The 10,057-nt window shown below is 43.9% G+C and overlaps 1 pseudogene; it reads left to right on the forward strand.

The window, feature by feature from the left end:
* The first annotated feature begins 529 nt into the window (after window positions 1–529).
* On the forward strand, window positions 530–3,625 carry LOC123246854 (annotated as a pseudogene).
* Window positions 3,626–10,057: the final 6,432 nt, after the last annotated feature.

The following is a 10,057-nucleotide window of genomic DNA, read 5'->3' on the forward strand; positions in this document are numbered from 1 at the left end:
AATTATTATTGTTGTTTAATAGTTTCTGTCATCCCTGACTCTCTTTGTGACCCCATTTGGGATTTTCTTGCCAGAGAGACTAGAGCGTTTTTGGCATTTCCTTCTGTATCTCATTTTACAGTTGAAGAAACTGAGGTCAGCCAGGTTAAGTGACTTGCCCAGGGTCCCACAGATAATAAGTGTCTGCGGCTGGATTTGAACTCAGATCTTCCTGACTCTAGACCTGGTGATCTAACCAATAACCCAACTAGCTGCCCAAATAATATTAACTAACATTTACGTAATGCTTAGCACATAGAAGGCACTGTTAGGTGTTTTGCAATTGTGACTTCATTTCATCTTCACAACAACCTTGGGACAGAAGTGCTGTTATTATCCTAATTTTGCAGATGATGAAGTTGAGGCAACAAAGGTTAAGTGTCACAAAGCTCCATGGACTCAGGTCAAGCCAACTCAACAATTATTGATTGAAGGCTGACTATGCACCAGGCAGCAGTGAGAGATGATATAGGAGGGGCAGTCAGGCCAGATGTCTCGTTTGGGGCTCATCCACGAAGAGCCGGTTGGAATCTTGGGTTCTGATGAGCCCACAAAGAGTGAATGTAGAAAGAAGAAAAGAGAATTTAGAACAGAGCCATTGTGGAAACTCACCATGAGGAAGAAGGACAATGAAGAAAAAGCGGTCAGATAGAATAGACTAGAAAGCCATGTTGGGAAATCTGAGATAGGAGAGTTGGAGAAGGAAATCAGTAGTGTCAGAAGCTCTGGAGACATCAAGCTAGCTGAGGACAGAGAATCTCTGAACGATCTCTGAAAGCAATGAAGAGAGAAGTTTCTGAGTGAAAAATTTGCAAAGGGGTTGCGAGATAGCCTATGGTCCCATGAACTCTAAAATTCTGTAGAGAAACTCTTTATACAAATATGTAAAAAATGTAGGGGGAAGCTGGGTGGCTCAGTGGATTGAAAGCCAGACCTAAAGATGGGAGGTCCTGGCTTCAAATCTGGCCTCAGACACTTCCCAGCTGGGTGACCCTGGGCAAGTCACTTGACCCCCATTGCCCACCCTGACCACTCTTCTGCCTTGGAGCCAATACACAGTATTGATTCCAAGACGGAAGGTGAGGGTTTAAAAAATAAAATAAAATAAAAATGTACACATTTCCACCATTTACACAGCCTTGTAAATGGGAGCAGCTAGGTGGAATAGTGGGTAGAATGCCAAACCTGGAGTTGGTAACGTTCATCTTCATGTGTTCAAATTTGTCCTCAGAAACCAGCTAGTTGCTTCAGTTCTTCATTTGTAAAATGTACTAGAGGAGAAAATGGCAAACCACTCTAGTATCTCTGCCAAGGAACCCTCAAATGAGGTCATGAAGAGTTGGGCATGACTGAATGACAACATATAGCCATGACATTAGGCATTATCACTTTTGTAAAAAAAAAATGTTAAAAACTTAAATGAATCTTGTTCAGTAATAATGAAATCCAGATACTACTACTTCACTCATCAACTAAAAGGGTTTTTTTTTGTTTTGTTTTGCTTTTTGTCCAGTTCAACAATCCATTGGAGTTCTACTCTAATGACTAATCTTAGCATGAGGGTGACATCGGGTTCTCAAAAGCTGGCCAGTGGCACCAGTCCTCCCACAAGGCTAAGACTTCCAGAATGAGCCTATGATAGACTGTGCAGGTCTTTTGTCTAAGAAGTTTTCTAGCTTAGTTCATTATGTTGACCATAAGACAATGGATGTTTCCACCATGGTTACCCGTGAATTTTTTTGCCAGTTGGATGGGTGTGAATTTTCTTTAATTTAAACTTCTCTAAACTCACTTTGGGGCAACTAGATGGTGCAGTGGATAGAGTGGTGGACATAAAGTCAGGAAGACTCCTCTTTGGAGTTCAAATCTGGCTTCAGACACTTTCTAGTTGGGTGACCCTGAGCAAGGCATTTGATTCCAATTGCCTTATCCTTAATCCTCTTCTGTCTTGGAATTGGTATTTTAGTATCAATTCTAAGACAAGGTAAAGATTTAAAAAGAAAAGAAAATAAAAGAAAGGAAAAGGAAAGGAAAGGAAAAGGAAAGGAAAGGAAAGGAAAGGAAAGGAAAGGAAAGGAAAGGAAAGGAAAGGAAAGGAAAGGAAAGGAAAGGAAAGGAAAGGAAAGGAAAAAGAAAGAAAAGAAAAGAAAAGAAAAGAAAAGAAATGAAATGAAAAGAAAAGAAAAGAGAGGTGAATGATTTGTCCAAAGAAAAATATGAGAGGATAGATTTAGAGCTGGAAGGAGCCTAGGGGAGAAGATAAAGGCCTGCTGTTTCTTAAAGAAAATGTTAAGAAATAAATATTTTTCCAATTGAAAGTCCTTATCTGCATGAAGGCAGCATAACTGGCATTTAGTCAAATTTCTAGCTGTCCACTAAATAATTTTGCCCGCCTTTTTGTGAAAATGGAAAGAACAATATTCTCACTAATTATTTGGTTGAGCTCCCTTTCTATCCAAGGATTGACGAAATAACTTGGGAAACAGAGGTGACCATATCAGCTATGGTACATGCCAGTATTGGCTGGCAACACCCAGAGTCAACCAGTGTAGCCACTCCTGGGACCTCCCGATTAAAGCCAGTTCCATTTATGCCAAGAGCCTGCAGCACCCACCCCCAGTGGCTCTTCCTGCCCTCTGCTTCCTGCCAGCTTGCTCAAATGACCCAATCCCTAATGGCTGTACCCCAATCTCCCACCTTCTGTCACTGCTCCTTTTGTGGAAATTCTCTTCTTAAAGCCATCCCTATTCCCCCAGAATCCCATAAAAGTCCACTCTGAGGTCCCCTTGGTGAGCCAGTTAAGCAACTGACTTCCTGCTCCACTTGCAAGTGCCTTTACTAAATAAAAGGATTGATGACTGACTCCTGTTGCCCTTTTTGTCCTTATCATTTTCAAAAGCCTCTTTCTGCTGGGAGACCATGGAAAAGGCTAACAACAACTGGAAAGTGCCAGGACACCATAAAGTAGGTTATAAAATACCATTGCCTAGCGTCACCCTTGACAGACTGAATGGTTTAGGTGGCTCTCTAGGATACTCTGAAGTCTCTTTAGAGAGAGATTGTTAAGAGCGTGAGAATCCTCTGTTGGTTTGGATTTGTTTAAGAGGGAAGATGGGGACGTAGAAGCTGGTACAGTGTGTTCTTGGGTGGAGAAAGCCTGAGTCGTTTCCAGGGCCCAGAGCCAGTAAGCAAAGGAGTGAGTGCTTGAGAAGTGACCAGGGGAGACGTGGAGAAGGACGAGAAGATCTTCGTGCAGAAGTTTGCCCAGTGCCACATGGTGGAGAAGGGGGTCAAGCACAAGATGGGGCCCAATCTGAGAGGCCTCTTTGACTACAAGACAGGTCTGATCCTGGGCTTCTTGTACATGGATGCCAACAAAAGCTAAGGCATCATCTCGAGAGAGAACACGCTGATGGAGTAGTTGGAAACCCAAGAAGAACATCTGGAGGACAAAGATGATCTTTGAGGGCACTAAGAAGAAGGGAGGGAAGGGAGACTTGATAGCCTACCTGAAGAAGGTCACTAATGAGTAACCGTTGTCTGCTGCATTATTTATTGTCTTGGCCTGAGACTTTCTTTTCTTTTCTTCTTTTTTTATGGGCCCTGCAACTGCTGGATTTGAATTGGTTTCATCAACTAGAGAATTTTGATCACGAATGGTTGTTTTTCAATTTTGCCCAGCAGTCCTAATAAAGGAATTGTGTAGATTAGGTAGGCTTGTGCTTAAGTGAGAATGATTGTTTTCTCATTATGGTCCTAATTCTAGCCACAATTAAGTTGTCACACTTTTGTGTTCCTTAGGAAAGGTTTGATTAGGTCTGGCATTTAACTGAATTGGTCAAGTCTAACTTTTTATCAGAGGCAATGTGTACCTCCTGAGCCTTGAAAAGATCTGATGTATTCCAGCTCCATTTATTAACAGTGGAGTAAGCCTAATTCATAGTCTCAGTGGACTTTTACCTGTAGTATTTTTTGGGGAAAATATCACAGTTGGGAAAAAGCAGTGGACCCTGCTCTGTCCAAAGGCAAAGTCTACTGAATGAAAAGAAAGCCAAAAATGTCCAACTTCAATTCCCCAACTGTCTGAGCAGAAATAGCTCATTTACAGAAATAGCTTTAACTAAATCCTGCCTTTAAATTGTCAAAAGGCATGCCAGTGCCTACTGAATTTCAAGTTTGCAGACTGTCATATTCAAACCCTGGAAGTTGAGAGTCCCACCTTGATTGACAGGTGAAGACAGTTGGAGACATCAGAATGTTCCCAGAGGCCGTGAGGACAAGAGGAAAGGCAGTTGGCCAGAGGTTATAAATACCCTGACAGCCTCCTGACAGGGACCCTTTGGGCTTTTGGCTTTGCTTTAGCTTTTGGTTTTGGCTTTGGCTTTGCCCTTGGCTTTTGATTTTAAGAGCCCTGCCTGAAACATTTGACTTGAATCATTAACCTGATCTTGGACATTGACTGACCTGTGGGTCTGACGGTAGATCCCCTGGTTCTCTTTGAATTCCCCCTAGATATTTAGGCATCTGAATCATCACTAGATATTTAGGTATCCCGGGCCCGGGAGGGATCCAGGAAGTGGGCAGGAGAAGAAGAGGGTGGTAAGGGAGGCATTTCCAGAAGGCTGTAGAACTGGCATAACAATTGGCAATAAGAAGCTGAGAGAGATCATCAATATCTGTGTCAGTCAAACAGATTGCTTTCTCTGGTTTGGCAGTGGCCAGGCTGAGCCAGAGGAGGTGAAGAACAAGAACTCCAGCATTACTGAAAGCCTACAGTCCTAAGGGATTATTGTCATACCCTTTAGCGACTTCTATCCCCAATCTGTTCCTGATCATTCCTTTCCCTTATTAACAACATAGATAAAATTATTAAGTACCTTCCTGAGTGGTCATTACATCACCACTCTGGGGAGGGAGCAACACAGTCAGATGAACATTATCCAAGGCTAATAGAGCCCAATACTAATAATCAATTCAACCCCAGGTGGGACCTGAAAGGGATATCCATCTGCTGACCTTTAGGGATCCTGCCTGGGCACTGTTACAAAGAAGGGCAGTTATTATAACATCCAGCTGAGTGACAGGACTCGGCTGTCCCTGCACCAGCCAGCAAGGGAATCCAAAACACAGCTTCCCTGATTAATATACAAATATAATACTACTATAATAACTAGATAGTAGTATAAAGATACCCTTTCTCATTTATAACAAGACCCATTTTATAGTATGTGAATAGTAGAGTTAATTACTCACTCACTGGAGGGTTCCGCTGTAATGGTATGCCCTTAGTACACCTGGTGAATAATGTGATCATAAGGCGTCATTCTATAATTAAATACAATTAATTTAAAATGAATATTTAAAAATAGAGGGAAAATGGACAGCTAGGTGGCACAGTAGATGGAGCCCTGGGCTTAGAATTGGACTCATCTTCTTGAATCCAATATGGCCTTAGACACTCACTAGCTATGTGATTCTGGGCAAGTCCCTTGATTCTATTGGTCTCAGATTCCTCATCTATAAAATGAGCTGGAGAAGGAAATGGCAAAGCCCTCTAGAAATTTACTGGGAAAACTTCAAATGGGGGTCACCAAGAGTCAATCAGGACTGAAATGTCTCAACAACAACATCTAGTATAAAAGATTCCTGTTACCTGTGATTAGAGGAGACCATAAAGATCCTTCAGTCCAAATGAAGGAGAAATTAACTGGAGAAATTCCAGTATTTGCTGGAAACCTTCTCATCTGCACATCCTTTCCAGGAGAACAAGGAGAGGAGGGTTTTGGGAAGTTCTGGCCGAAAGGGCCTGAGGTAACATACAAAAATCATCCTCCCCCCACCCTGGGCTCCCCGGCCATCCAGGGATCTTGTAGCTAGCAGACAGAACTCTACCCTAGTCTCCTTTCCTCTCTAAGCAGAATTCTTATTATGCAAGTCATTCCCACTAAGTCTCAAGGCAATTAATAATGCAAGTTGCAGCAGGAGGCAATTACCTCTGAATGGCATTCAACATTCAAGTCCCTTTTCTCCCCTGGGTCTGTGGGTTTGTTTTTTTCCCCTTTCCTCTAGGGTCCAACTGGAACTTGGGGAAAGCCTGGAGGTAGGGTGAGGAACATGCAGAAACTAGCCTGGGCCAGGTGCTAGAGAAGATAGATTGGCTGGAGGGACGGCCTTAACAGATGCCCCAAACAGATGAACCCAGGCGTTCATGCAGGTTAATCCATGGTATGGGTAGACTGTAGAACTCTGCTCTGGGTTCTTTTGTCTTCTCTCTCTCTAGTACCTGCTTTGTCATCTCCACAGCACTGGTGGGTTTAAGGAATTTTAGGCAGATGATCCTAGTCACTAACCCTAATCTCTAACGATTGGTATCTTGGACTCGATATCAGTGGGAGGTACAGAGGAAAGAAGGGAAAGAGGGAAAGACTGGAATGAAGGCCTGAGTTCAAATTCTGACACTGTTAGTGTAAGGAATGTTGTCCAATTTAATAGCTTCTAATCATTCTTCTGTTGTAAAATCATTAAGTTGTAACTCTGAGATTTATGGTAAAAAAATAGCTCAGTTAGGAGAATAACTGTGTATAAGAGATTGCAGTCATAAGGGCAATCAAATTGTGATTATAGACCAGATGAGATGTATTCATCATAGAAAGAATATTAATTGTTTGTAAGCTGTCCTTTACATTCCCACATATTCTCAAGGCTTCAATACAAGGAAAGTGGACCTCTTGCCCTGTGGTCCATTACTGGTCACCCAAGGAAGGGGGAGGAAGGGGGAAAGGTTGACCCATCCCTTCTGCTTGAGGTGGGTTCAACTGACCCAGAAGGATCTTGCCAACCAGATTTGTATTTTATCCTGGAGGCAAGAGGGAACTACCTAAGTGAGTGGGGCAGAATGGATAGAAGTCTGGAAGACCCCGCTGGGTTCAAGGGCTGCCTTCGACACATAATGGCCATGTGACTTTGGGTTGGCCACCTAACTTTACTAATCTCTAAAATGGGGGGATGGGCCCTACATGGTCTCTTCCAATTTTAAGTCTGTAATCTTGTGATTTCTTTCCCATTCAGCCCCCACACAGCTGCCTGATTGAAGTTCCCAAAGCACTGAGTCTGCTCCTGTCCCTCACCTGCTTAGGAAGCTCAGGTGGTTCCCTCTTGCCTCCAGGATAAAATACAAATCTGGCGGGGGCAGCTGGGTAGCTCAGTGGATGGAGAGCCAGGCCTAGAGACGGGAGGTCCTGGGTTCAAATCTGGCCTCAGACACTTCCCAGCTGTGTGACCCTGGGCAAGTCACTTGACCCCCATTGCCTCCCTTACCACTCTTCCACCAAGGAGCCAATACACAGTATTGACTCCAAGACGGAAGGTGAGGGTTTAAATTAAAAAAAAAAAAAATACAAATCTGGCTCCCGACCTCCTTTTCAGTTTGATCAGACCTGGCTCTCCCTCACCCATTTCACATCGCAGCCAAATTGGCCTATTTTTGCTCCCCATATGGGACATTTCATTTCCTATTTGTGGCACGTGGCCCTTGCTTGGAATGCTTTCCTCCTTCACTGCTGTCTCTTGGAACCTGGAGATCTCTCCAAGGCTCAATCCAAGAGCTGCTTCCTTCAGGCGGCCATTCCCAATTCTCCTGGTTATTAATAGTACTTCCTCCCCAATCGCTTGGTATTTGGAGGGGAGGTTGATCAATCTGGTGAATTTTCCCGAGCAACTCAGTGAGATTGTAGGGCCTGGACTTAAAATCTTAAGGAAAGCTTGTAACGGGCTCCATATATGCCCTCGAATCTTGCTGACAAGATCCTGGGAACTCATGATTCAGTGAATTACTCAATTAAAAGCACTTATGGAGCTCTCACGGTGTGCCAGGCATTGTTCTAGAAGCCTGAAGGAACTTACATACTGGTGGGGAGATAATATGCCTGGGCAGGGAAACAGGGAACTGACCTGTGATTTCATTGGTAAAAGGAGCCCGGCATCCTCTATCAGATCTTTCCCACTACTTTAGTCTCTAAAAGAGTAATGGCGAACCTTTTAGAACTTTTTAGACTGGATGTCATGCCCTGTCCCCCCCTAGAGGTGGAGTGTCCCCTCCTTACCCCAGACATGGGTGGGAGAAAAGGAGGGAATGGCCCAGGTGCTCTACTCAGGGGAGGGAGTAAGCTATTGGGCTGCTGGGCAGCGGGGTGGGAAAGGGAGGTGGAGAGGGGAAGGGAGCAGCTCTGCCCAAGTCCCTCTGCCTTTCTAGTAACTAACTCTGGCAGTCAACAGTGCTTGCACCCACAGAGAGGTCTCTGGGCACCATCTTTGGCATGCATGTCATAGGTTCACCATCATGGCTCTAGAGCAGTGATTCCCAAAGTGGGCGTCATCGCCCCCTGGTGGGTGCTGCAGTGATCCAGGCAGGAGGTGATGGCCACAGGTACATTTATCTTTCCTATTAATTGCTATTAAAATTTAAAAAAAGAATTTCCAGGGGGCTAAGGAATATTTTTTCTGGAAAGGGGGCGGTAGGCCAAAAAAGTTTGGGAACTACTGCTCTAGAGCATGGAGAATTTGTTACTTGCCCAAAGTTCAGAAGCAGGTTTTGAAACCAGGTCCCACTAGCTTCAAGGCTGTCTCTCTATATCCATGATGTCACACTGTCTCTGGTATACCAGTAAATATGAAATCCGCACAAAGTATTCACAGAAATCTTTTCTTTTCCTCTGGAGGAAGACAGTGGCAGTTGGGGGAATCAGGAGAGACTTCATGCAGAAGGTGGTGGCTGAGCAGAATTTTGAATAAAATCAGGAATTGACAGAATGTGAACTAAAGAAGGAACGCATTCCAGGTGTGTTGAAGACAGTACAGAGACTGGAGATGGAGTGGGTTGTGTGTCATGTGTGAGGAACAGCTAAAAAGTCCAGTATGGCTGCACCTGTGAGAAGGAGAGGAGTCTATGATAAGGTTGGGATGATAGGTGAGGGTCAGGTTTTAAAGGGCTTTCGAGGCTAAGCAGAGCTGTTTATGTTTGATCCTGGAGATAATTGGGGATCCATGCGATTTTATTGAGTGAGGGAACGATACAGTCAGGCTCACACTTCAAGAAACCTTTGACAGCTCATTAGTCTCCAGTAACGATAGATGCCTCCAAGTTGATTGGTGACAGTGAAGGCTGAGACTCTCCTTCAAAGAACATGTTATTCTCCTGCTCTGTAAAAGTGAGTTGGGAAAGGCTTGTCTCCTCTCCTCCTTTTTTCTTTCCCCAATTTTTCTCCCTGGTGTTTCAAAACTAGAACAAAGTAAGAGGATGGAGAGTGGCAGGAGGGGGATTTCTCTCCTTGCCTCATCCAGGAATAGAAAATGGTACTTAAAAAGAAGTAAGTAGTGAGCTACCCATGCTTGCCCTGTTGCTTGAGGAACTACTTCATGGTCCTTGAATTCTTGGCTGCCTTTGCCTGAATCCTTTTTTTTCTGAATTCAAGTCAGAGATCAGCCTTCCTGAGAATGAACTTTCCATGCAAATTCAAGGGTTCTCAAGAAATCAAGTTCTTGAGTTTGAGACTAGCCTCCATATTGGAGATTTCTTCAATAGCAGGATTCTTAGAGAATGAAGTGATCCGTGACCCAGGATCCTCCTGGATCTGGACTAAAAGCCATGCCATGGGGAATGGGCATGGGATTTTTAAGAGACCTTGTCAACTGTGCTATTGCTGTGAATTCCTTGGATGGTGCAGGTTTGAGTTGACTGGGAAGTGTTTGTTTAGCAGTCCCCCAAAATAGCTTTATATGTCTGCCTTAATGTTTATGGGTATCTCTGAGTCCTTTGTGTCTAATGCATTTTTGATGGCGAATAAAATAAAGTCTGCCCCACACCTAATAACTTATATTGTGCATTGAGTGCCTCTATGGGAATTGAGGATCCGGTGACTCACTTGTGGGGAAACCTAGACAGGAAACATTCCTGAGTTGAACAAATATTCCCCTCCATCTCAGACCTGCACCACCTAAACAGCTCACAGCAAGAGCAATT

This window comes from Gracilinanus agilis, chromosome 4 (assembly GCF_016433145.1).
Source record: "Gracilinanus agilis isolate LMUSP501 chromosome 4, AgileGrace, whole genome shotgun sequence".
NCBI classification, from domain to species: Eukaryota; Metazoa; Chordata; class Mammalia; order Didelphimorphia; family Didelphidae; genus Gracilinanus; species Gracilinanus agilis.